This window comes from Falco peregrinus, chromosome 4, assembly GCF_023634155.1.
Source record: "Falco peregrinus isolate bFalPer1 chromosome 4, bFalPer1.pri, whole genome shotgun sequence".
Classification (NCBI taxonomy): domain Eukaryota; kingdom Metazoa; phylum Chordata; class Aves; order Falconiformes; family Falconidae; genus Falco; species Falco peregrinus.
Window position 1 is genome coordinate 73059514 of NC_073724.1, and position 27623 is coordinate 73087136.

Sequence of the window (27623 nt, forward strand, 5' to 3'; positions counted from 1 at the left end):
TACACTGTTAGCATAGTTCTATCAAAGCTGAATAAAAACCCTCTATAATAAATGTGCCATATATTAAAAATTTAACTTTTTGCATTACGTTTTCCTTTATCCTTTCCTCCTCTTATATTAAACATAAATCTACTAGTAACCCTGGTTATGAATATGCATGTTGTCTAGCAAAGCAGCATATTCAAACAATTACCAGCTCCACATCCTGCTATAGACATTTGACTGAACATTAATTGCTTGGAATGGATATGCATGTGGAAAAACAAACAAAAAAAGAAGCAAGTATGTTCAAATTGAAACTAACTTTTTCCATTTCTTTAAATTTCTACAGGAAAATGATGTACATTTAAAGCTTCTGAGGGGTCCAATCAGTTAATTGTGGCAAAGGCACTTTTTTACTTTTTATCACATTTACAATAATTAGAAACTCAAATTCAGGTTTTATCTGTTAACAATTGTAAGGGTTCTTATGTTGTTTCTAGTGCAATTGCTGAAGTGCATGTACAGAGCATGAAAAATTTACAAAAATTATAATGACCACCTATTATTCAGAGAAGTAATTTACAAAATATCAAAAATATCATTTAGCTGTTATTTTGCACATGGAGTCCCTAGAGATTTCTATTGTAAAGCCTGAAATTTGCTTACAGTTGTAACATCTACAGTACAATACCTAAAGGAATGAGGAATTGGCTTCTTAATATTAGAATAGGTCAAGAAATGAGTCATCTACAGGTACATATTAAAAGATAATAAGAAAAAAAGGAAAAGGAAGTTAAAAAAGTCTATAGAAGGCAAAATATTTTTCCCATTCTCTTATTATAAAATAAGTGACCCAAAGGTATATCAATAAACAAAATAAATAATGCCAATTTAAAAAATAGTTCTTAATATGAAGCTAGTCTCTTATTCTATGGGGCAAATAAGACAAAAATGGAGAATTAGTGCTATCCAGTCATTATATTTGCAGGAAATTACTTTTTTTTTTTCAGAAGAAGAGAAAGGAAACCTTTTTTAGAGTCAAGTTAGGATAAAATTAGTGCTAAGGAATAAATGATAAAGCTTTTTTCTTTTTAAATCTATAGTTCAAAAAATTCAAAACAATTTACAAATTTAAGTTTAATTTGTTAAATTACTTCAGAGAAAATGAAAATAACTGAGGTTATTAAGATGTACTTTATATTATCCTTATAAATATTCCTTCAAAATATTTTGATCAGATATTTCATAATAGGAGCAAAAATAAGGTTGTGATATGCTCAAGGAAAGTAAGGGGTAAGGAAGAATGTGAGAGTTTGATGCTGTTTCCATTTAGTTCAAAACCTCATGATCAGGGTGAGCCTTTGGCGTGTAGGAATACATTCAGTTTCAGGTTTATTTTCCATTCCAGCTAACTGAAACCATCATACTTGCTGGGCATTGTATATGCTCATATGGCACCAGCTGGCGGAATATTCTGAAGTGCATGGCTTTCAATCATATTTTGAAAGCTCTTTTCTTTTGTAGAACTATCATTTACTGATTAAAGTAAGGATCAGAATCAAATGATAGGGCTCCTGTCACTTAGACCTTCACAATGTAAGTCTCTACAGGTGAGCTAGTCACTGTGCTCCTTCTTTACTCAGTGAAGAGAAATAAGTACTTCTAGGGCATGATTCATTTCATCCTAAAGTAGATGTCAAAAATATGTCAGGTGAATTTCTCCCTAAAAAGTGCCTCTTTTTCTCTATTGACTATAAAGAGAATCCAGGGTGACTAGCTCAGCTGTAGACATCTGAATGCTAGACAACTAAAATTAGATAAAATTGATGCTACCGTGGATCTGTCATCAAGTAATACTGCAAGAGTTCAGATATCCAGTAATGAACGACCTAGTTTATGGTCACACTTAGGGACAAGGACCCTATTTTCTGCATTGCTACTATTCTGTTCTTGCTTTACCCTCTTTACAGGAAGAGGACTAACTCTAGACAAGACTGAAGCAACCTTCTGTTAGACTTGAATTGTCCAGTATCTCAGATGCGTATGTCTTCGTGGAAATTATACACTGAACTGCTTTTCATCCACCTTCACTATTCTGCCATGATCTGTAACACAGTAAGAAAGAGAATTAAATACTAACCAGAAGATAAACATAGGAAAATGTCAAAAGTTTGTATCTTAAAGCACATCTAAATGTCTCTTAAATAACATCAAATATTAAAAGATTGGCATGGCTGGAGAATAGCAGCATTATTATTAACAAATAAAAACAAATTTTTCAATTAACATTCTGATAAGTACTTACAAAACCCCTACTTCTACATAAATCATATATAATAAATATTCATCAAGCATATGAAAAACAACTTCAAGTTAGATCTACACCAGACATTTCACTGTTTGTGCAGTGTGGAATCTATCTGCACATGCAATAAGTGTAGTTCTTGGGATTTTCCAAACTAGCCATTGCAGAATTAGTCCAACATATCCTGCATCAGATCTACTATACATATACACCTGACCTATGGATGTGCAGTAAAATCATTATGAAGTTGTGTCCTAGGATTTGTGGTCAATAAAAGATCAGTTGTCTTTGCTGAACAGGTTTCATCCATATAACATTGGATCTACAGGTCATAAACCTTCTGACATTGGTTTGTCTGACTTTACTTCAGGCCAACTCAATAAAACCACTGACTCCTACCTTGACATTATGAGTTAAATTTCAAGCTAAAGTAAACAATTAGCTAAACTAATGTTTCAAGTATGTAAGTCACTAAGACAGTATCAAGGATTAAAAAGGGGGATGGGGGGGGGTGGGTGGGGGGAAGCTGCCCATCCTGTCAGACTTTCACAGGGATTGGTTTAGGCAAACTAAATTATGTCTAAATCACCATACTAATATCACCACTTTTATATAGTAGTTCACCATCTCTTCAACAAATACTCAGAAACTTGGTCTTAGTTCTTTTTCAAATGTAGGATATTAGAAGTTACTGCTGTTGTACACCATTCCCTCAGAGTCCTATTCAATATTTTAATTATCTGCTGGTGATCGCCACTTGTACTTAGCCATTTGAGATCTCTTTTCGTTCTCGGATCTCTGCCTATAGCCTTAAAAAAGCAAACATTTTCTCTGCCTTCCTACATGATGCTCATGCTGAGCTGTGAAATCATCCAGCAGAGATTTACTTGCTCACCAGCTTTACAGTGAGCTAAAGAGGAAGCATTAAAGGTATTCTGTAACCTTCTGGCTGCAGTGTACCTCTGCTTTCTGTCAAAAAAAAAAAGGTAGTGACAAAGGAAAAAAAATATCTCCAATTTGATCTTTTTTTTGAAGAATATAATGGGAGAAAAATCTGTGTCTCCTGCAGTTTTAGTTCCTCTGTAGCCCAGGACTTCATTTGGCATAGATTTTAAAGATGAATGCTTATGTGGTCAATATCTGCCTCTCTTAGACAGGCTTTCTATAAGAATAAAATGAAATCACTGTTTGCTAGATACATAACACTTTTGCAATGCAGTGGTTTTATACAGTAGAGGCAGACTGGCAAAGGGCAGATTACAGTGGGAAAAATAAAGCATTGCTTCCATTTTAGATAGTAACACTGCCCCTTGCTGTAAATGGCCCATTAGCCTCAAGAGAATTGAGTGTTCATACTTCATTGGTTTGAGAATATTCCCTTTTTGTATCTGGATTTTTAAATTAAGTTATGACTTTTAAGGTACTAAAGTATTGTGTAGCTGAAAACTGAATGAGGGAAGAAAGATGTTATTAAGCTTTTGATTTACTATCGGTTGCTTATGCTGCCCCCTTACTACAGTCCTGAGCACAAACTATAACAAATCAAAGACTTATTAAGGAGTTTTTCTATGTTAAAAAATGGCTCATTAGTAAAGAATATGTAAAATAGGGCAATTCACTCAAAAGGATCTAGGGCAAAGATTTAAACAGAGAACTGAGTCATTTGAATCTAAATGGTTAGGCAGCTTTTGGACTACACAGTTTGGGAAGGTTTTTTTTTTGGTTTTTTTTTTTTTTTTTTTTTTGTGAATAGATGTCTACATACAACATCCACTGTATTATAAAGAGGCAAAAGTTAACCTAATAAATGGATTATGATATAGTTCCATGAAAAAAAGAAAGGAACCCTTACTTTTCACGTGCTATGTTAGAACCTTCTACACAGTGTTTTTAAATGAAACTTCCTAAGTCTTATTGTTCTGAAACAAGCCAAAGGCCAGAGAATGGGACCTAGATTTTACTGGCACAGAAAAGAGTGGTGTCATGTTGTTGCAAATGTGAAGTAGACTGCATTCAGTATTAACATTAACTAAATGCCTTTCTTCTGGAATTAAAAGGGGGAAAAAAGATATTCAAACTCAAAGTTTTGAATATTTTCTGAAATGTGTCATTTGTGAACTTCTACTTGTACTGGACCCACAGCTTTATTGACTGGTATATAGAAAAATTTTGACAGTTATGCAGCTTTCAAAGTAAGCTTGAATGTGATCACCTGAAGTACTGAGAGAACTAATGTACATCCGTACCCATCTGTAAACGTACCCTAGAAGGGCCAGTATATCCTTGAAAGAGTAATTAAATAGCACATTGATCCAATATATGCACACATTGTACAAATGGGAACAAGACCACACTAAAGAACATGAGGAACTACAAGGTACTTCAAAACTGTTTAATCTCTCAAACTGCTCAAAGCATTTTGTAAGACTCATCAGCTCTAAGTACATTTGGAGTATCAAGAAAATGATGAACTCTCAAAGAAAGAAAGACATTCTAGCTATATATGATTTCTCAGTCAAAAGAATTAAGAGCTATCCAGACAAAAGTAATGATAGAAAGTTGTGTAGTCTGTGTTCTGATGTTCTGTGCTCTCATTGTGAGAAACTATAATAGAGGTAGGCAGTGAATCAGATGTTTGCCATAAGTTTGGGTTAGGTTTGAGATGTGCCTCTTCAGCTGTATTACTTGGACTAGCTCTTTGTTTACATTCTGGTTTGCCTCAAATTTTTAGTGACTCACTGTACACTTTACATAAATGTTAATTCATATCAGACTTTCTCCGGAAGCAATGCTCTTAGTTCCTTCAAAGAGGAAACTCAGGCATAGCAAATAGGAACTTCTCCACCAAAAAACAGGAATGTACTCTGCCAGATTTAGTTCCATCTTCCCAGCACAGTCAACAAACAATAATCCAGAGGGTCTTGGTCATTCAAACATCCTTACATGGTCTTATGCCATGCCATGTTATGCAGTATGTGTCTTTGGGGTCGCTCTGGTAGATATCAGCACTATACACTATAGTCTTATTGAACTGAAAACAAACAAACAATAAAAACTCCTCCTATCTCCAAATAATAACTGTGCCTGAAAAACACAGGTTTACTTGAGAATTAGATGAAAGACTTGTATGAGAAATTATGAAGTTAAAATGTTGCCAATTTACTCTATAGAGTGATGATCTCTGCAGCAAACAAAAAGGTAGCCAAACAAAAGGGTAGATAAACTGTGGGTATTTCTATCTAATTTTAAAATGAGAAAGATATCAGTAAACAAAGGTAGCTTTATTTTGGAAAGTAACATGTGAACAAGACCACATTCAAAGACATACTGCTTTCAAAAATAAAGCTATCTTTACTACTTCATATCTGAAGATCTGGTGTTGGAAGTGATTCTAAAAGAATCCCCTGTCATTTCTGATATGGTAACAAGTGCAAGCTTCATTCTGGGATATTGTACAAAATCTGCTGTTTCTTTAAATTTCTGTATCTCCACAACATATTTTTTTCTTAGATATACTGAATGTTAGCTTACTGTTCTTGTCTAGAAAGCAGACTTGAATATTGAGTAAGGAATTTTATTTCATTGTTATAAGCACACAGTAAAGACACATTTCTCTTGGTCTTGTCAGCTACTGAAGTGATATTAGCACATATTCCCTTAGTAGTCCTCTATTTGCTCCTCAAATTCTTCTTTCCAATGTGTATAAATGGAGCTGATGGTCACATGCTCTTGCTTATACCCACAAACAGTGGACACAAAAATATTCATATTTGTGTTACTGTGAAATCCAGAAATTCCCTTGGATTAGCCTGTATGCTACAAAGAACATATACCAGGGTATAATTTTCTTCCAGAGAAAGCAACCAAATTTTAATATGTAGGAACAATAAATCATAGAGGAAGGAGAAGGTGTATGATGAAGCAACAGCAAGAGAGGAAGAGAAAATGCAGGACAGCAAAGAATACAACTTACAAAATTTGTATACTTTTTATTATAGATATAAACAAAGAGATTAAATACCAGTGTCTGCTGACTATTTGTTTCATGACTATTATTGATTACAAATAAAAATACATTTTATCAGATTATATGGTTTCTGCTTAAATACCTCAATCACCAAGAATATACAGGAGTGAACCTTTCAGATTTAGAATCAACTTGTCATACAGTATAAAGGCAAAGGGATGAATCAGAAAGGAGGCAAGGTGTGTTGTACACTGGAAGCACATGAAGAAAGTACTTTGCTCTGAAAACATATTCTTTTGAAACTTCTATGTGAACACCTGAAAAGGACTTTAGGCATTTCTCTCTTGCTTGCATCTGATTTAGAATTAATGCTGAATATTTTTCTAAGTCAGATTCAGGAAAGAGGTGAAAGAAGACTGAGGAAGAAAAGCAAAGATGACAAAATGAAATTCCATTTTTTTCAGATGCAGACACTGTTGATTGTAGACTGTTGTCTTAAAGTTGACGTGGTGTAAAAGCATACACAAGTTTCACAACTTTTTCTTGTGATGACACCTGTAACCATTACATGCTGATATGATACAGAGATATGGAGTGTGATTTGGACATGAAACCTTTCCCTTGGTTCTTGGAGTTTAGTTCAGACAAACCAGTTGAAAAAAATGTCAATGAGTCAAAAATCTTGGCAAGAAGAACTGACTGTTCTTTATTTTGCCTCCTCGCTCCTACTCAAAACAATTATCACCCACACATAGTAACATGAAAAGAAGGGTGGTAATAAATGGTATTTTAAGAGAACAGTAGAGAGCTGACAAACACAAAGTCTGCTATTCTGAGTAGCAGCTGGGCCAAAGGCAGGATGTCCTGGTGCATTGCTGGTGGCAGTGGACAGTCATGCTTTGGCAACTGAACCAAGCTACTAGCATATTTAGATGCCTATAGTTTGGAACTGAATGCCATCCACAAAATCCTCCTAATACTGCATAATTATTATTGTATTATTTTTATAGGTTTCCCTATTACCCCCCTTATTCAGATTCTGTACACTTAATTTAAGCTATTCATATAATATTGTCAAGCTAAATGCTATACTATTTTGAAACTGAAATGTCTGCTGTCTCAAATGGAGTATCTAGGATAGGAGAGAAAAGACTGAATTATGAAAAAGAGAAAATGAAATAGCAAATGACAAAAATATCTGGAGAAAGAATCCCACAAGAATAGCTGGAGTCTTTAATCAAATAGTTTATTTGAAATATTTTAGTGGTTAAAGTTGAATACCTGTTATTATTCTTTCATTGGAGTTGATAACAATGACAATATCCCTATTAAAAACATGAGAATGTTAGCAGTTTTTTGGATTTCTTTAATGCTGGCTAGGTTGGTTCTGGCTCCTGCCAGACATGCTTCCCTCTAACTATTACATTTTGTGGGATTCTTTGTAGGAAAATTGAAAGTTTTCATTATTTTACCTTTCCTTTTTTTTTCCTTTTTTAAAATTATTTTATTTTTTATTTCTTCAGATTCAACCTCAATGACAGATTTATAATAGTTGGCTTTTACTTTTTAGTCAAAATCAATAATCTTTGTCTTTTTTCCAAAAGTGATATTATCAAACCTAGTGAGATGCATTTCCTGACACTAAAACAGTTGCATAATGTCTTAGGAAATGTATTAAGTGCTCAGTCGGTATCCAGGTAATTTTAGGGTGTATGACAATGTCTATAAGATGGGCAATATTCTGGAGCACTGCAATATGCAGCAGTATTTGTTACTCACAGATTGAGACTTCTACTTATGAAAACTTGAAAAAACTCTCCATGGGAAATTTCAATCTTGTATTAATAATGTATAATAGGTGAGTGTTATTTTTTTTTTCCCTTGGCATAACAAATTTCATATGGGGAAGGAAGATGAATTGTGTTTTTTCTTTAGCTTCCTTATCCCTGACCAGAGAGCCAGATATCAGCTAGACACATTGCAGATGATATAAGTGAAGTAACCATTTGAATTTTGAGGTAGTGAAAGAATCACTTCCTTCAAGTTTTACTGTTAAATACTTTTGCAAGTCAGTTTATGATGATAGATCTGATCCATTGCTGAACAAGGTCAAGTAAAAGAATTCAACAGACTTTAAAAGCCTTTGACTCTTATCCTATATGCATAAGAAAATATCTGAATCAATGGTGTTTCATAAATACATTTACTAGAAACAAAAACTAATAAAGAATATATGTCCTCATCTTTGAATTATACTAACTGCCCAATAGACATAGGCTCACTTAAACAGAAAAGGATGTCAAAGTACAGTTCATTGCAAAAAGTATTTCAAAGATAATGTATAAGTGTACTAAAAGCTTAGACTTATGGTAAGTCAAAGGGTAAATTGACCAGATTTTAAAATATCTGTCTCTAAATGACTGGCTATATAGTTACTTCAGCCTGGACTTGGATTCCTATTAGTACTATAGTCATTACAGGGTCATACTGCCTTTTGATTTTACTAAATTTATTATTTTTTAGCTAATAGCTTTGTGAATCAGATAAAATATATGTCACATATCTCTCCTGCTCCCTGTCTTTATAACGTTATGGTCATATTGCAGTAAGAAGTGCCTTAGAACACCTTAACAGCTACTTCTGAAATTTCTATTGCATTTTTTGAGCAGAGCATTTTACCTCATATTCAGTGCTGGGCACTGTTTCTTCATTTACAGTAAGCATGTCTTAATCTGGAAATTAATTTGGTATGAAAAACTGCACTCATGCTAAGTTTCATAAATGTTGTGGGTCTTTGCTTCCCCCAAACCTTTTTGGAAGTTATTTTATTATTATTCTTTTAGGTGCTAGAGGTGGATATATTGTACATTATAGGAAGAAAATTTTATTAGGATAGTTACAGAATCACAGAATGTTTGGGGTTGGAAGACACCCCTAGAGATCACCTAGTACAACCCCCTGCTAAAGAACATTTACCTAAAGCAGGTTGTGCAGAGTTGTGTCCAGGCTGATTTAGAATGTCTCCAGAGAAGGAGACTCCACAACCTCTCTGGGCAGCCTGTTCCAGTGCTCTGTCACCCTCAAAGAAAGAAGTTCTTAATCATATTTAGATGGAACTTCCTGTGTTGCAGTTTGTGCCCGTGGTCCCTTGTCCTGTTGCTTGGCACTACTGAAAAGAGCCCGGCCCCATCCTCTTGGCACTCACCCTTAAGATATTTGTAGATATTGATAAGATCCCCTCTCCGTCTTCTCTTCTTGAGATGCTCCAGTCCTCTCATCATCTTTGTAACCTGTAGTTATATAAGCTGGGCACTCATTTTAATTAATGAATATGAAAGATAAACACAGTTATTATGTAGTTGAATGGCATGTGTTAAGCATGCTCCAGGACACAAGTTACAGTGGAGGAGGCATGCACACATCCGCTGGACATGCTCTATTTACTCTATGCACATGTAGACACCTTAGAAGCTTAGGCTGCACCCAGAAGATGACTTTGACTATATCTGAATTATGGGAGAGAAGAGCTCATTCAAGCTGTTTCAGAGTACATGAATGAAAATTATACTGTATGTACATCCTTCACCATCCCTCTTTCCCCTCCCATTTCCCAGTGAGCCTAGGATAAACGAACAGAGAGCAAGATGGGGTATGCACCAACAGGGACCACCATAGTCCCACCTTGCCCAGGGTGCTGAAGAGATATTTAATGAAGTACAACTTCATTTCCACACACACTCTGTGGCTCAGTTTCATTTTGGAAGATGCAAACTTAAGACTCAGCAACATCATTTTTTAGGCACCAGATACTGGAGTGTTAAAGGTCCTAAAAACTTACTCAGTATGTAGAAAAGACTTAGAAAAAATAAGATACCCAGTAACACAACTGAGGAAACAGATGATGGAAATTCTACCCCACAGAGGTAATTGAAATATCACTACAGGTTGGCACTTTCCGAAGACTGACAAACTGGAATATTTTCCTGATTATAGACTGCTGACTGTTTTACACTGAAAGTGGCAGGACTCTCTTTTATCTCAAAACGCAGCCAAGGTACAATGTGGTCATGTTATCTCTTCATTAATAATTTATGCGTAAAAATTAACTGAAAACTGGAATCATGTTTTCCCTTGTTGTTCTCTTTCTTAGAGTAGGCAATCTAGTTTCTTTAACCTTTTGTCAGTAGTCATGATTTTTGTACCTCTGATTATTCTTATTGTTCAACTCATATAACCACTGATTCTTCCTTTGAAACTTTTTTGAGGTATTGTAGTGGTTTAACTCCAGCGGGCAATGTAGCAGCATGCAGCCGCTCACTCACTCCCCTTCACCCAGAGGGATGAGGAAGAGAATCGGAAAGGAATGTAAAACTCAAGGGTTCAGATAAGAACAATTTAATAGGTAAAGCAAAAGCCACACACGCTAACAAAGCAAAACAAGGAATTCATTCACCACTTCCCATGGGCAGGCAGGTGTTCAGCCATCCCCAGGAGAGCAGGGCTCCAGCACACATAATGGTTACTTGGGAAGACAAATGCCATAATGTCAAATGTCCCCCCCTTCCTTCTTCTTCCTCCAGATTATATACTCAGCATGATGTCATATAGCGTGGAATACCTCTTCGGCTAGCTTAGGTCAGCTGTCCTGGCTGTCCCCTCCCAGTTTCCTGTGCCACTCCAGCCCTTTCACTGGCAGGGCCCAAGAAACTGAAAAGTCCTTGACTGAGTATAAACATCACCCAGCACCAACTAAAACCATCAGTGTGCTATCAACATTGTTCTCACATCAAAGCCAAAACACAGCACTGCACCAGCTACTAAGAAGAAAATTATTCTAGCTGAAACCAGGACACCCTCCAGTGAGACAGGAAGAGAAACAGAAAAGTAAAAGTGAGAAAATTTATGGGTTGAGACCAAGACAGTTTAATGGGTAAAGAAAAGTCATGTGTGCAAGCAAAGCAAAACAAGAATCCATTTACCACTTCCAATCGGCAGGCAGGTGTTCAGCCATCTCCAGGAAAGCAGGGTTCCAGCACATGTAATGACTACTTGGGAAGACAAAACACCACCAATCTGAACAACTCCCCCTTCATTCTTCTTCCCCCAGCTTTATATACTGAGTATGACGTTCTGTCATATGGAATATCCCTTTGGCTAGTTCAGGTCACCTGTCCTGGCTGTGTCTCCTTCCAGTTTCTTGTGCACCTGCTCACTGGAAGAACACGAGAAACAGAAAAATCTTTCATTTAGAGTACACATTACTTAGCAATGACTAAAACATCAGTGTGTTATCAATAGTATTCTCATAACAAATCCAAAATGCAGCATTGTACCAGCTACTGAAAAGAAAATTAACTCTATCCCAACCAAGACTGGGACAGATATACACAGAACAGCAAGCTGCACAGCACGACAGACAGTTTGCTTGGCCTGTGCTGAAAGAGATGGACTGAGCAGCACTGTGTTACAAATGGGTGTCCCTCCGCTAGGGTGCCATGAGGGCTGATGGAGTGGGCACTGGGACCTGTAGGAGCTGTGTGAGCTTTTGGTGAATGAGGGCCCAGGCCACCTCTGGGGAGCCCCAGAATCCAGGTGGGCTTGAGGGGAAGGATGGCCAAGACCATTAAGGCCTGTTAGTACACTCAGGACCTTGACAATCACTTGAAGGAAGCCACTGACAAGGTCAACTCTAAAGAAGAGATGATAGACCATCAGCTGGGTCTATCAAGTGGTGTCAAGAGTAATATTTTTTTATGTGGAATCTTAGTCCAAGAATATGACTCTCTGTCATATCACAGTTTCTTCTCGCTCTCCTGAATGTGAAGAGGTCATGCAATTCTCCTTCTGAGTTTGTGGCAACACGTGGACACTTGAGTACACGAGGAAGAAAAATGAGCAGAGCTGAGGAAATTGGGAAACTTTGGGAGATATAATTTGGGAAAGAAGGAGGTAATCAGTTGTCAGAGTAACAAAATGGCAATATGGGAGAAAGTAAGCAGTATGCTGGCACAAGCTTTTAATAAGATACTGCTGCATCTTTGTGTCCTTTCAGGAACTAGAAAGTGTTTATGGTTCAGTTACAGTGTCTTACAGAGCTGTTGCCTTGATGATAAGACACACAAACAAAAAATGATATCCAGGATTTTCTCTGAAGTAAGAATCTGTAAACCTGAGAGTTATCTAGGGTCCATCAAGAAAAATAATACTCCTTCCTGGATGCATTTCACATCTGAAATGGTCAACATCTTATTAGGGTCACTTATTTTGTTTGCAAATTGAAGAAAGACATTCTATCTAGAGTTCTGCAGTTTCTGCTGTTGGTGTAAAATAACTATAATCCTCCTTGTTTGTGTCAAAGCCTTTCCCAGCCGCAACTCCCCCTTTAGCCTGACCAGTTTTGTCTGATATACATGTCATTCCATTCAGGAAGAACAAGGCACTTAGCACGCAAAACACAAGCAGTTATTATATTCTGCCTGCTAAAGCCTAAACAAGTTTATGTCCTGCAAATGTGGTCAGAATGTTGGTAATATATCATTTTACACACAAGAAAAGATAATAAAGACAGTTGTATTTTTATTAAATCAGATTACACTGGGCAACTGCATTAATGTTAATAAAATTATATTTTGCAAGCTAAATTTGCATTTCAAGAAACACAAGTGTATTGATTTCATTATTTCTGTCTTCCATATGTATAGATGTGTTTATTAGTCTAAAGTGACAGCTTAGAAGTAGTTTGGTGGTTTGTTGTTTATTTTTCTTCCTTTTTTTTAGGCAGCTATGGATTAACAGATAACAGTTGTAAAGTGGTAAAAGTTGTGATGTCTAAGACCAAGCTAAAAAAAAGACAGCATCAAATGTCTCTGAAAAGAAAAGAAAAGAATCTTGAGGAAGTTTCTAGTAGTCTGATTAAAGGATTGATTCTGAAACTAATCTTTTTTAACATCAGAATGAAAAGCAAGAATGAGTGAATGAATTTTTATAGATGGCACGAAACTGGGAGATACAATGTCAGAATACATCAGGAAGGGTATGCCCAGTAGGAATAGATCAGACTGCCGCTGTATGAGACCCTGTTCAAACTGAAGTCCTGTGTACCATTTTGGTGATCCCTATTCAAGGAAGATGATCTCCAAATGATGTAGAGAATCATGAGTTGCATGGATAACCTGCTTTACTTCAGGATATTGTCTGGTTTATTCTACTTAAAAAAAAAAATAAAAATTAAAGGAAAGCTAATGTTGAGACTGAATTGCTCTCCAAATGCATCACAAAGGGAGTATCACAGAAAAAGAAGAGTACTTTAAGCTACAAAATACTAATGACACAAGAACAAATGAATACAATTTCACCATACAATTTTGAAAGGATGTTGAAAGTTGCTTACCCTGAAAGAATAATTTCTAGAGGAAAGTATAAAAAACCTAACAAAGTTCAAATTAGAATGTGATAAATAAACAAAGGGTTGCACAAGATGCTTACCAAATACTCTAAATCTACGTTCTACATATCTATGATGAAGACAACACTATAAAGGGTATTTCTATATTGCACCAGTTAACACAGGCAGGCAACTATTTTTTATAACTATTGTTAATAAATATAATGTTAATAATATATTTGCATCTGAAAAAGGCTACTGAAATGCTGTGGGAATACAATTATACTGCTTTCAGTACTTTAAACTGGAGTGTATCATGTATGTAAACCAGAAACAACAAAGTCCTCATTCCTCATTCCTGTGGCTCAATTTTATTCTGCTGCCTACACCATTAGACCACTGTAAATGCTTGCAAGGCTACATGCTGAACCAGAGCAGGAAGTATGTCTAGCCTGAGAAATAAGCCACCAAAAGAAAATAAATTACTCTTTTATACTCAAGAAAAAATTTGTTCACTGCACATTCCACAAGTAGTTTTTCTTTTATAAGAGAAGGAGAAAGGCAAGAACAGCATAAGCAAATAACAGAAAGAACATTTTGTACAATAAAGTTTTAATCCAAAGCATTACAAATATTGATGTGGAGTTAAAAAAAAAAGTTTTTAACTACTGCAAATTAAGTAAGCTTATGCAAGAGAAAGAAAATATTCTAAAATTTGATAATGACACTTCTAGAAATACCTTCCCTTTCTTTTTTTGCTTTGCTTTGCCTTGCCTTTTGAAATCTTGGAAAGCTCTAGAACAGCTTAATCTGGCCAACAGAATGAGCAGGGGGCTAAGAAGAGCCTTCAGGTTAGCTTCCTCTCTACAACACAAACCTGGTTACACAGGAGGGTAATGTCCGTATTTCCATGCATTTGTCTTTTCTACAATATAGTTGTAATTGTCCCCATTTCATCTGGGGCTTTGTATTTGGTTTGGCTGAGGTGGAGTTAATTTTCCCCATAGCATCCCTCACAGTGCTGTGCTTGTATTGGTAGCTGGAAAGGTGGTGATAACACACCAGTGTTTGACTACTGCTGAGCTGTGCTCACACAGCACCAAAGCTGTCTCTCCAACATTCCCCCCACCCCGCAGTAGGCTGGGGGTGGGTGAGGTCTTGGGAGGGGGCCATAGCCAGGACAGCTGACCCAAAGTGACCAAAAGGATATTCCATACCATATGACATCTGCTTCCATATAAAAGCTAAGAGAAGGGAAGAGGAAGAGGGGGCATTTATTATTTACAACATTTGTCTTCCAGAGCAACCGCTATATGTACTGAAGCCCTCTTTCCTGGGAAGCAGCCAGATATTTCCTGCTGATGGGAAGTAGAGGATAACGTCTTTTTCCTTTGCTTAAGCACATGGCTTTTGTTATTGTTTTATTAAACTGTTTTTTTCTTGACCCACAAGGTTGGGGTTTTTTTCATTTCATTTTCTCCCCCCCTGTTTTTCTGAGGTGAGGAGTGACAGAGCGGCTTGGTGGGCATGTGACATCCAGGCAAGGTCAAACAACCACAGGCTTAAAGACTTTAAAAGTGCATTTCATTTCTGGAAACCAATAAAGGAAAGCCTGTAACTTGTTTTTAGACCCAAAAGTCTCAAAGAACCACACAAGACTACTTAACATTTCATTTATATATATAAACCAACAAGAAATTCTTCTGGATACCCTTTAATATATCAATATTCACCCCAACTGTACATGATGATGAAGACATAAAGCAGGACATTTCAAATAAACTTCCAAGTCAGAAGGATACAGGAGCTGAAATATAGAATATGCTGACACTTTCAAATGAATAACTACTTTAGTCTATCTACATAAAACTTGGATTTACATCAATTTAAATATATGTGAAGAGAATATATGAAAAATAATGACTAAATAAAAGGAATTCAAAAAGTAATGTTTTCAAAAAATCTCAGTGAGACTTTTAGTTGATTTGTGCCACTGAACATTACATATTCCATACATTTTAAATGAAAAACTTCATCTGCTTCAATTGCTATGCAAAAGGAAGAGCTGAAGAATTGATTAGATGGTGCCTCTTTACCTTGGAACCCTATGAATAAATAATCACATAAACTGATTGAACATAAGCTATTAAGAAAATGGGACTGAGGAAAGTAGCATATAATAATCTTTCACTGAAAGAGCAGGAACAGTAACATATCCATGAGAGGTGCATTGCCTATACAAAAGAGGAATTTGACCTTTTAAGCACTAGAAATATATATCTTTATATGTTGTTTTAGTAGAAATGAAGGGAAGAAAAAATAAGAAAAAAAAATCCTGTTCTAAAAGTTCATAGGTCTGATACAATTTCTGTTTTTGTTTTACTTTCTAGGAAAAAGACAATCAATAACATCTGTCATTATCTCGATTTTGATGTTTGACAAAAACAAACAACCCCTCCATCATTGTATAAATTAATTTCCAGTGTGACTGAGTGAAAGAATGAATCCTGTCTAAGAGATATGAGCTTTACTGCTTTACATAGTACAGTATGTACTTTCATAGTCAAGTGATGAGAATAGTGTATGCCTCCCAGACAATTAATACCAAGTAAAAAGAATAATTATAAATTATATTTGAATGATATTTTAGATATATTACTTTTCAAATAGCTCAGGTACTGAATTCTTAAATCTCATAAAAGTTACTCTCGAGGAACTTCAGTTGGAAGTTAAAAACCCCAAAAGCTAGAACTCAAAAATTAATAAACACAAAAGTAATTAAGAAGCATTGCAAAACTAGGGACTTCTTTTGTTTGTTTGTATTTTTTTTTAATCCTATATAAAAAAGGCAAGTTTAAGCCACCTCAGATTTTAAAATCTAAACAAAAACCCATAGGAATTTTTCACATGGAAGAGTTTGATGAATTACTTTCAACTGATAGAACTTTAAATTTCTCGGTCTTTAGAAGATTTTTTTGGTTACTAATAAAATAATAGACACTTCTTGTTTCTTCTTTGAGTTACTTCATTTATTAGATTACTAAATTTATTTTTAAAGCTTGATACTGCTGTTATATTTAGAAGTATAATGTAGCATTTTATTTCCAATTAAAATTTTTATTTCTTTCAGGGGCTCATAAAGATATTTAAGACATACTGTGATCTATAGCAGTGGAGCCATCAAAACCTTCAGTAAAAACAACATGAAATTTTTGCAGAAGGGGGATACTCACTTGTTCCTCCAGTTCCACCTGATGGCTTGTTATTCACCTGTATCAGCTACAGATTAAGTTATTGATTAGTTCATTCAAATCAGGATATAGTTGCAACTGAATCTATCTATCCATGTATCTATCTATGCATCTATCTATATGTGTCTCTATTCATCATGCAACGAATTAGAAAGCGTTGTGATGGAAGAGTTTAGAAAACTAACTAATCAGGCCAATTTTAAACTGTGAAATTAAACTTCACTAAATTTGGTCATTGACAATACACTTGTTCACAATCATCAATTCTTACACAGGATTCATCATCATAACTACATGGACAAAACTCCTGATCTAAATCACAACAGTAGGTGTGGGTAAGCACTACCATGGAGGTGATGCCCTATAGTTATTGCTGATGGTTGTGAACTTTGGTAGTTCTCTCTTGTGGAGGTCAAGGAAACCTGGCCTGGGAGTTCTTTGGTGAGAGAGTTAGAACTGAAATGGATTTATCTTGTTTTTTCACTTCAGTTTTCCCTTCTTATGCCAGATGTTTTTGTGTCATTGCTCCCCTCTCCAAAACTGGGACTCTCTGCTCCTGATTCTGCTTGTTTTGTTTTGCCTTTTCAATCACCATTCTTGTGTGTTCAGATGTCAGTATTTTAAGGCTATTGTACATTTTTAGAGTATATTTGAACTTATAAAAAATCTTTTAGTAATATTAAGTATAGGAATAAATATGAAAGTATTAGGTACTAAAAAGTAGTATCATGCCTGTGTCACACAAACATGAGTATGTACCTCAGGGCGCTGGATCACTTTCATGATCTGAATAAAACAGACAGGAAATAAGGCAATAGAATTTACCCTAGCTCTCTTTATTTAAATTTAGGCAAACTGTATTAAAGTACAATTTAAAACTAATCTTGAATTTAAAAATGAATGAATGAATTTTCTTAATAACAGGTTATTAGTCAAATACAGAAATTGAGCAACTATGGTAATTAGGATTAGAATAAAATTTGTGCTACAGAGTGACAAGTAAATCATACTTTAGATACACGATTATACCGTTATACATTGTTACGTGTTCAGCATTAAAATATTCATAAACGCCGTAACAGTTTTTAGTCAGGACAGTTCAATACTATCTTCAAACATGACGTAAGTCAAGAAAAAATCTTTTTTCTCCAAAATGATTGGCCTAGAAAAAACAAACTGAGGCCCTTTTCTGAACTCTGGTGTATAAATAAGATTAAATCTTCAAATACTTAAAAAAAATGTTCCTGTAATACAAAATATCTGTATCACCAAAAAGAAGAGCAGAAAAATAGCAAGGATGGGGTAAGAAAAGCCCTAGTATCAGGAAAGGAAGAAGAGGGAAGAAGAAAAAGGCAAGGGAAATATCAGCACCAGTAGCAGATTGTGACTGACTAAACCCCTAGGTGTGGAATGTTACTCACTGAATAAAGCCAAACAGTGGAAGCATCAATGGAGATGGGCAATGATTATGTCCCCTGAAGCTTAGACAGTAATGTAAAGCAGCTGACTTTATTTCAACAGAAAGGGGACTAGAAGGTGGCTTTTGTTATAGATGAACAGCTATCAACAGCTGAGTGGATCCACTGGTGGTATAAAAGTTTCCCGAGTCAGCCAGATCAGCATAGAGGGAATGAACACATGGCTCAGCCCAACACAGAATAAAAAAAATTAGAAAACTAGCAAAACAATTTCAGTCACCAATGGCCTTGAGCTGGCTTCAACCCATGTATTCCTTCTGGGTGATATGGGACATAAACGTAGTGATGGTGAGCATTTTATAGAGACCAATAATGGGAATCACATTGGTATTGTGATTAAACTGTGTATTGTACTTGCTGTATTTTGCTAAGTGTCACTTACATTTTTATTGTGTTTTCAGTATGTTTTGTATCACTCAGCTAAACCAGAAATCCTGTGTAACATCAATAGTCTTCAAATAAGTAATTTTGATATTAAACATTGCACCATCCACATGTGGAAATCTCAAAGAAACTGGTCAGAGAGTATTGGACTCTGACACACTCTGAATAAGCTCATCACATCTTACCTGGTGTCCTAAGAACACGCCCCAGTCCAGGGGAAAGCTTTCCTCTGAGTCTGTTTTGCAGCAGAGCGGAAAGCAGGTGGAGGGAGATAGGATATCAAATTGACACCATGTCCTAAAGATGTCTCATCACAGATCTGAATCAGAGTATAGTCAGACTGCCATGCTTAGCATGTTTTACAATGCTTCTACTGATGCCAAACGGGGTCAAAAGTTTATAAAGTGAGTAATTATGATGGTCTGCTTTGAGACCATAGCAACGGAAGCACAGGAACAGAAAGTCCTCAGAAATAAGAGGCTGCTAGTACTCACTTTGTGATCAACTATTGTCAGAAGAGGAGCGACAACAGGATATAAAATTAAACAATAACTTAGTAGTAGCTAATAGGATAAAGATAGAACCTTTAGTTGCCTTTGGTTATTATAACACTAAAAATCATATGGCTAGAAGGAGATTTTGTATGAAAATGTAGGACCACCTTAGTATAATAAACTAGACAGAAATTAGGACATGTGCAAGTAAGCTTGTGTACAAGTGACAAAACAGCTGTTTTGACATAATTTCTTTTTATTACCGTTTTGTATAAAAGACAGTTAACATTTCCTAAAAGGTTTGCTGGCTGAGTTAGATGCCTAGCACCCAGTTCCGCAACAAAAACTACAGCTTTTATCATCTCATCTCAAACTAGTTGGTATATAAGATGCTCTGGACAGCTAATTTGCTTGAATTAAATTATACATACAGGAAAGTGTGTGTTGATTACAGTTTGTGGGTTTCTATTTATAATTCATGACATTTAAATAAAAAGTGTTAGATTTTGTATTGATTTTTTGGTAAATTTCCTTTAAGTTAAAAAAAAAAATCACGTTTATAAGACCTTAAAATTGACAAAGGTGAAACATTGCAATGTTGTAATGACATACTATAGGAAGTATGCAAGTATAAATCATGTGGATATTTATTTAAACTTAATTAAATAATTATATTCTGTCAACCTAAACTGATGAATTTCTAGAGTGGAACCACACACATTTTGAAATTATTCATCAAATTACAAGCTTTGAATTATCCCTCATCCAAAAAAGAACAATATCCAGACTTGTTTTAATACATAAACCTCCAATTATAAGCAATTTTCTTTCAAGACACCAATTTATTACCTTTTCAGTTAGAAAGTATGCAACTGAAAATCATCTTTTTTCAGTCATACCCAAAGGATTAGCAAGACTTCATTGCACCATATCTTCCATATGTTATAATAATTGACCAACTCACAGCCTCTCTTATTAATCCAGAAGTTTCTATGTTTCAGAACTTCTTCATTAGGGTTTATCTTCACCATACATAACTCAGAAATCAGCACTCAGGTGTGAGAGAACAGTTAGGTCTGTTCACTCTGGCTGAATCTTTTCCTAGGCTGAGGGTACAACAGAACTGCAAAACCTAATTATTTCAATTTCTTATGTGGACGTACATGTTGGACTTTGCCTTGGCTCTTAACCTAGATGAACCCTGGAGTTCTCTCTCTTTCTGTGCTGTTTTCTTGTACCAAGACGGGGTGAAATGCAGCATCATAAGATAATGTTTGGCATGGAAGGGGTGCACGTAAACTTAATGTTGTGTTTAGGTGCTGAATAAATGGGAACTCAAAGGGTTCTTTCTGTGAACTGCTTGGGGACCCAGTTGGTAAGATACATCTCAGTCAGCCTGCACCGATAAGTATACCGATTTGGTATAGCCTTAGTTCAGACAGATATTCTACTAGAGTTTCTGAGGACATAACCAATACTTCTTAATGCTAATTGATAAATTATGACAGAACTGTGTCCTTTCTGGCAATATCGAAGATTTTGAGTGGAAAATACTTTGCCATCTTTTTTTAGACCTGGCTATAATCCTAGGCTATCTATGTTTTTCTTGGAAATAGTTTTCTTTCTGTTCTATTATGTCCATCCTTAAAGTTTTGATTTTGTTTAGTTAATACTCATATCTTTTTTTTCTTCATTTTTTTAAGGGTTTAAGAATGTTTACCAAAGAAAAGCTATTTTAAAATATTTCAGTTGTGTCTTTTGACTAATTATTGTTTCCTTTCTTCATGACCTTTTCATTCCCTCTGTGGTGTGACAGATGATGTATTCTGAAAAAAGGTGATAAAAGAAAGCTTTTAGACATTCATTAAATAATGCAAAGACGCATGCAACTAGACAAGGTGTGCTTTGCTCTTTAACAAGGGAGTGATGTTATTCATCTAGCTGTACATATTAGAACAAAAGGATGGGATCAATCAGGGTCTTCACAGGTTAAGGCAAATCAAAGTGCCTGAACTACAACTTAATACCTATGCTTCCATCAGTGGGTTAGGCAAAAAATGAGAGACCTTTTGTCACATTCAGCATTACATTTTGAACTGTAGACAAGAAGATTTTGCTCTTCCCTCATGTACACATGTATCACGTAGCTCATGCAGTCCTCCTAAATATACTTGGTTTCCTGTTCCAGTGTGAAACATAGTGTTGTAAGATAGAATACTGATGTGATGTGGTATGCTGAATTTGCATGGCAAGGTTTTTGGTAGTGGTGACCTCTGTGTCATGGCCAGGGCTGTCACGGGCTGGCTGCAATGGGTTTCAGCCAGCTCCAATTGACCCAACACAGGCCACAGCTGAGCTCCGCAGGCACTGTGGTGACACCTCTGTGAAAATGAAAGGTTCTTAAGAAAAGTTCTTAACAAAGGGCAAAATTTGCACAAACAGTAAGGTGTGAGGGGAAAAAAGTGTGAGAAACTGCCCTGCAGACACAAACGTGAGAGAAAATGGAAGGGGAGGAGATGCTCCAGGCACCAGAGCAGAGGTTTCCCTGCAGTCTGTAGGAGACACCATGGTAGAAGTATTTCCCTGCAATATATGAAGACCACATTAGAGCAGGTGGGTATTCCCTGAAGGAAGCTGCAGCCCATGGAGACCCCATATGGAACAGCTTCTCCTGGTGGGAACTATGGCCCATGGTGAAAAGCATGCTCTGGAGTAGATATATCTTCAAGGACTGCAGCCCATATGAAGGATCCATACTGAAGTAAGGGAAAAGTGTGAGGAAGGAGTGGCAGAGAGGGGCTGTTATGGACTGACAAAAATACCCATTCCCTGTCCCACCTGCACTGCTCAGGGATAGGGGAAGGAGGTAGAGGTGTTAGGAACGAAGGAATGAAGTTGAGACTGGTAAGAATGGGGGGTGGAGAAGAAGGAATTTTATTTTTTGCCTTTGTTTCTCACCATCCAACTTTATTTAAACTGGCTGTAAATTAAATTAATTCTCCCCGAGACAAGTCTCTTTTACCCATGACTGTAATTAGTAAGTGATCTCTCTGGCTTTATCTCAACCCATGAGCTTTTTAATTTTATTTTCTCCCCTGCCCTGTTGAAGAGAGGGAGTGATAGGGTAGCTGGGTGGGGGTCTGGCAGCTGGCAGAGGTCAACCCTCTACATTTCATAAGGATTTAGGTAAATAAACACCATGAGTATATCTATGCTGTTAAATAAAAGAGTGAGGAAACAAGCTAAGGATTTGAACTCTTCATTGTCCACCCAGCTCAACAGTCAGTTTGCTCCTTGTGATAGGTCCTCTCAAGACAATGCTCTGTTATCATTCTAGAGATGGTTATCTCAAAGGACAGCAAAACCATGAGACTGCCTGAAGCTTTACTCCTGCCCCCCTTGCTACAAACCCAGACTGAATCTCTCTGCCTCCCAAAACCAGGTAAAAACATATACTTTGGTGGCATGCAGCACAGCCCTCTCATTCTATCACATTTGTTGTGAATAAAAAGATACGTAACAGGCTTGCAGAGGCATCACAGGGGACCCAAATACTACAAAACACGGATGTATTGTTTTCATCCTGATGCAACTAGTACTAAGCAGCCTGGATGCATGCCAACCCACAATGGCTGGTTTCATGACCATGGATTGATCCTGGTCATCTGTTAGTGGGTATAGCTGAACTCACCATGCTTATCACAAGACTTCTTTCACATCTGCTGTGGTATCTGATTTTGGTCACTGTCAGACTTAATATATCAAAATATTTAAGAGTTATTTTTCATTATGAACACTTTACGGCTTCCTTGTCTCTTCATATTCGTCTGCCCTAACTCTTCTTTTGCTTCAGTAGTAAACTGGTGTATGTTAAGAACTATAGAAAACCAAGCGTGCTATGTGATTCTTAACAGGAACTGAGCCTGAACAGAAACCAGAGACACTATTTTATTTTATTGAAAGGTTATGAGACAGATGCTCTTGAACAGAACTAAATCAGAACAAATGCTGGAGAAATAAATATAGATACTATAAATAAGTATGGTTCCTGGCTCCCACGTGTAAGACAATAAAACGATAGGCTTTTGTTTGTTTGCTTTTTTTGGGGGTTGGTTTTGTTTTTTTTTTTTTTTTAGTTTATGTTAAAAACCTTGCCACTGAAACTCAATACAATGCTTCGCACTCCTTGATTTTAGATTCATGATACTGTGTTCTTATATAAAACTAAAGAGCTGTATATTCTTCAACTGCCTGTGTATTTTGTACAAAGATGCCTTGTTCATTTGTTTAGGTTCAGGTTTTTCTTTGAATTTTTCATAATTTTTCCCCACTAAATATTTTAAGGTCATCTTTTCCAGCATGTGTTTCAGTAATTTCCATGGGTAATTCAGATGAAGACCCAAATCTTTCCTTCCAAAACATTGCATGCAAGTTGACACCCCTGAATTTCCCATTATGCTTTCTCATAACTACAAAAAAGAGGTGGGCACTAAGAAGTAGTGTACAAGTACTACTAAGGTAAATGTACTGCTTTACACACAATTCTTTCCAGTCTGACAGTATCACAGTGCAGTAAAAGCTGCAATACATACTATTTGTTATCAAAGTCAGAGCTGAGAGCACAAGTGATCAAATAAATAAAACATTGCAGGAATGGCATTTTTGCTGTACAAGAAAGAAATCTAGAGAAATGAAGATGTAAATGTGTCAAGCATAATACTGACATGTCTAATTTTTACAGTGTACTTGGGAAATGGAATTTTCTAACTCAGGTTATAAGCCCAAATTCTCTAGCTACTGAGTGGGGAGAATAGTTTTTTTAAGCTTTAATTATGATAAACATGGCCAAATAAGTCAGTGCCTTAGACAGCTAATGGGAAATGCCGAATAATGGAAGAACATATACAACTCTACTATTCTCCTCTGTTCAGGTACTGAGGTAAGATTAGTATTCACAGACTGAAATAGTACTTGAAAGTGGATGCCTGCAGTTTTCCCTTGGTTAAGGAGGACCACCTTACCTCAGAACAAAATGCTGAAAAAATACAAATAGTGCAAATTCATCCTAACAAGGGAACCTGCTCTCTCTCTAGGCTTTGGTCCATAGATCCCTTCTCTCAGAGTACTACTACAATGATTACTGTAATCAAATTTAGTTGTGCTCTCAACCTTTCTGGTGAAGCTACACAAATATGGGTAAAGAATGCAGTTAATTGGTGAAAGTGAAAGAGCAAGGTGTGACTTTTTGGTCCGCATTTTAAGGCTTGATTTTCAGCTATGCATCTAAGACTCACATGCTGAGGTAGAAAAACAAATTTTGTGAGTAGTAACTTGATCTCTGGTCTTGAGTAAATCCATTATAGATGACAAAGTCAAACAACAGTTTTCCTCCTGCCTCTGCACTGCTTGGAGTTAAAAGATGAAGTTTTTAATGTCCTCTAAGATATACTTAGAGATCAGATCTTCCTCTTCCTGTGCAAATAGCATCCTAATATTGAACTCAGTGCTTTCTGTATGTTAGGTAAATCAGCTAATTTGATCATGTCTTTCAGTAAGTTTGGAAAAAGTTGACACTTGCTATACCATGTAAGTAAATATTCAAAGATGTGGTGGCAAAGTATTCCTTGGCATGCCCAGCTTAGCTAAAAAGAGGAAATTGTTGGCACGAGGAATAGCAGGGCTTTAGTAACTTATGGTACTCCTACGGCATAAGTGCACAGCCTAAAGCCTGCTAGGGACATAAAGGATTAGTGACACTGGCAGAATTCCCAGCAAAATGAAAGCAGAGTTCTGAGCTAAAAGTTAGTTTTATGAAATTTCTTTCTATTCTATTGCCTTATTACTACATAGAAAAAAAAATATCCTGTTGTATACTCTACTCCAAATTTATGTGCTTCTCTGTAAGATTTGCATTATTATTTTCAACCATTTATTTTTACAGGAAGAATAGGCAAATGGATTTACAAATGAAAAAAAGTAACAATAAAACTGGTATTCAGGGAGAAAACAGTTTTTTTTTTCTTTATTAAGTGAACAGCTAGAAAATGTAGCACATCAGATTAGCAGCTGATAATTATCATTATACTAAAATGCTATGTTAATGCTAATGAATCATATTCATTTAGGTTTTTCAGACTGGAACACAATGGTATGACAACTTGTACTTTTTAATGCAACCTGACTTTAAAAAAAATAAAAAAGTTCAGAAAACTCATCAAAGTTAGTCTAGAAGTGATATAAACTATGATCTACTGACATGAAATGACATAAAATAACTCACTGTACTGGTTTCAGCTGGGATAGAGTTAATTATTTTCTTAGGAGCTGGTGCGGTGCTGTGTTTTGGCTTTGATGTGAGACTTTTCAGTTCCTCAGGCCTTGCTATCGAAAAGGCTGGAGGGGCAAAAAGAACGGGAAGGGGACACAGCCAGGTCAGCTGACCTGAACTAGCCAAAGAGGTATTCCATACCATGGGGTGTCATGCATGGCATATAAACCTGCTGAATTGGCCAGGGTGGGCAGTTCATTGCTCAGGGACTAGCTGGACATCAGTAAGCGAGTGGTGAGCATTGTGCACCATGTGTTACTTTCTCCCTTTCCCACTGGATGTTATTTTCCCCTTTCCCTTTTCATTACAACTGTTATTGTCATCATTGTTATTATTGTTCTTTCATTTTTATTCTATTTCAATTATTAAATTGTTCTTATTTCAACCCTTGAGTTTTACATTCCTTTCCAACTCTCCTCCTCATCCCTCTGGGTGAGGGGGGAGCGAGCAAGCGGCTGCATGGGGCTTAATTACCAGCCATAGTTAAATCACAACACTCACTCAGATTATTGTTTATGTAATATCTTCATCCCCAAATTCCTTTTACAAGCCTTAATTCACATAACATTGTCTACTTCAGGAAACAAAAGGATAATTTTTCTTTGTTTTTTCACCAAAAAGAAGACATGTCCTAAACAGAGTGAGTTTTAGCCGATCTCCCACTGAAATGCTGTTCTGGATGTGGTATTCTATAACCAGAAACTTTAAATTTATATTCACGCTTTGTCATAGATGTTGTTCCCTAAGAGAATAAATTTGAACAGTATGAAAGAATCTGAATGTTCAGAACAAAAATTCTTCTTGGGGGTTGGGGTAGGAGGTAGCTGGGAGAAAGGGAGAGATTACTCAGATCATCTCACTACTGACATTAACCTCTGTGTTTTCTGAATTGCAGTATTCTAATGAGTAGCAATATAGGCTCACACATCAAAGACAATGAAAGATTCAATATCAGAGATTAAAAACAATTGTGACTGCCTCTTTTTTTTTTTCCTGAAAAAAACACCCTTGAATTCTTGTGTTACATTTTAGTACAATTAGTAATGAACAGCATGCTAAGAGATGAAAAACTCAGAATCTCAGTTTCTTTCATTGATAGATACATACAAGCATATAGGTCTGGTGCAGTTAGCAGCTTTGTTTGTTATCCTCTCCCAAAGTTGATTCTAAAAAAAATCAGAGAGAAAAAAAAATAATATAATAAATCAGAAAAGGAACTATGCAGATATAGAGTGAGATACTTAGGAGAGGGGAGGGGGTGAAGACCCAGGAGAAATAGAGCACTGAAAATAGTAACTAAAAATTCAACCTATATAGGGGATCTAATGGTCTGTTTTCATCTTAAAAGGTCTTTTTCATTTTTTATCCTCCATTCTGTCTTGTTGAGGAGGGATAATGAGAGGGCAGCTGGCCAAGGTCAAGCCACCACAAGTGTTTAGGAAATTAATTGTTAAAATTATGAAATACATCTGAATGTAGATGGCTATAATATTCATGTCTATACTTGAGCTAATCAACTTAGTTTTTGTTTATATTCACTTCTAGGTTCAGTTCAGCTTGTCTGTAAGTAGGTATTTGTTTGTTAAGAAAATTAACATTCTAAATATTTTAATTTATTTCCATGGACTGTTCGTGATACAATATTGCCTTACAAAAATTGGTTAAGATTAACTCTGCTCTGTAAAGGCAGTGGAACACAATGCAGTGTCTCTGCTCCCAAATTCCACTGTCTGATTACACAACTTATCTTCCCTTCTGTCTCCTCACTGTTCAGAAATGAACCGGGGTGTCAGTCCTTGTTAGGCAAAAATCTTCAGGTCTAGACTTAGGACAGAGACTTCAGTAAGTATTCTATCTAGGATAGAATAATATAGTAGAGAAATAAGATAGCAAAGCTAAATCACAAAATACAGAATTCTTAAAAAAAGAATATCAGCTGTCTCAGAAAACCCCCATGAAATTCTCAAACGCCAAAATGATAGCAAACATTTTTAATGGAAAAAAATGTACCTTGTTTTTTTAAAAGAAATGCAGTGCTTAACACAGAGAA